A 1,568-nucleotide genomic window follows, 5' to 3' on the forward strand; every position below is an offset into this window, starting at 1 on the left:
GAGAGATCAGTCCTTGAAGAAGGACATCATGCTCAGAAGGGAGGAGGGACAGTGCAGGAGAGGAAGGCCCTCTATGAGGTGGATTGATTCAGTGATTGGGATAATTGGGATGGGAGTGTCGGAGACAGTGCGATTGGCACAGGACAGAGTGGAGTTTAGGGCTGTTGTACATAGGGTCAGTATGAGTTGCAGGCGACTCGATGGCACACAACAACAACAACAACAACAACAACAACAACAACATGTTGAAAGTTTCTCCTTGGAGGCTAGGATTTGAAGCTCCATCTCACATACTTTCAGCACTTGGCCAGGAGAGACTAATCCTTGGGGAAGGACATCATGCTCAGAAGAGTGGAGGGACAGCGCAGGAGAGAAAGATCCAGATGAGATGGCTTGATAAAGAAACTGAGGCAATGGGGGTTGGTGTGTTAGAGTCAGTGAGACTGGTTCAAGACAGGGCAGGCTTCAGAGCTGCTGTACATAGGGTCGCTATGAGTTGCAGGCAATTCAAAGGCACATAACAACAACAACAGCAAATATCTAATTATAAGTTCCTCACACTGCTTAATATTAGCTATGTTTAATAATATATTGAACAAAAAATAGTTTTTGTATGTATTTCCTTGATTCATACTAAAGTTATACAAGCTCACTTGTTTTTGTTGCTTTTTTTATAGTCCTCTCTCATGAAAAGTGGTTTTACATTCTCTTTTCTTTTTGTACATTGGAATATCCCAGTTTTCATAAAATCTCTGTAGAGAAAGCTTTCATTCTACTATAGGTGGGAATCAGAGCTTTAAGGACTGTCGTGTTTTGTTGCGTTTCATAGCATTGTGGGCCTCCTTGTACATACCACCTAAGTAACAAGACACTTCAGTTGATGAAGCCAGGAGGCCCTATTTAGGGTCAATTGAAACCCTGTCTTTCTCTTTTCAATGTCACCTGCTCTGACTCTTGGATGTCAATTACTTCTTTTCTCTTCTTCTCTGGCCTCTTGGATGCCTTAATCTTCCCTTCCACCTCCCACTCTCTTCACCATCACCAATGCAACTAAGTAGGAAAGAAGAGAATTGGGTCCAAGTGCTCCAGCAAGATTATTTTCCCTAAAATTAATAGACCTTTTTGTGGTCTCTCTGAAAATGTTTTCCCTTTTTTATTCAACTCTGCTGCAAGAACAAATAGGTCATGCTTAACTAAAGATGCAGCTCACTTTCAAATAACTGGTGCCTAAGCACAAAAATATCTCTTTATGACTTTAATATCCTCTTATGCATCCTACTCAATGCATGGGTGTCACCCAGGTATTCTAAAAGTATGCCTATTCTTCTCCTCCAGCTAACATTGAATCCAATGTTGTCATATCTTCCAAGCTTCTTATCTCAAGTACCTTATTTACCACTATTGTTTTCAGAACTTACTTATTTCTTCTCTTTTCCATCTAGCCAGAAGTATTAACGAAAGGTCTACAGAGACTCTGAGCTTTTCTGGTAATTAGCAAAATGTCACTGCTCAAAATGTTTGGATGCTGTAAAGATCTTGGATTTCCAAACAGTAAACAACTGTCCACA

The sequence above is a fragment of the Elephantulus edwardii genome, unplaced genomic scaffold, assembly GCF_000299155.1.
Source record: "Elephantulus edwardii isolate Elephantulus edwardi_28Jun2011 unplaced genomic scaffold, EleEdw1.0 scaffold00010, whole genome shotgun sequence".
Classification (NCBI taxonomy): Eukaryota; Metazoa; Chordata; class Mammalia; order Macroscelidea; family Macroscelididae; genus Elephantulus; species Elephantulus edwardii.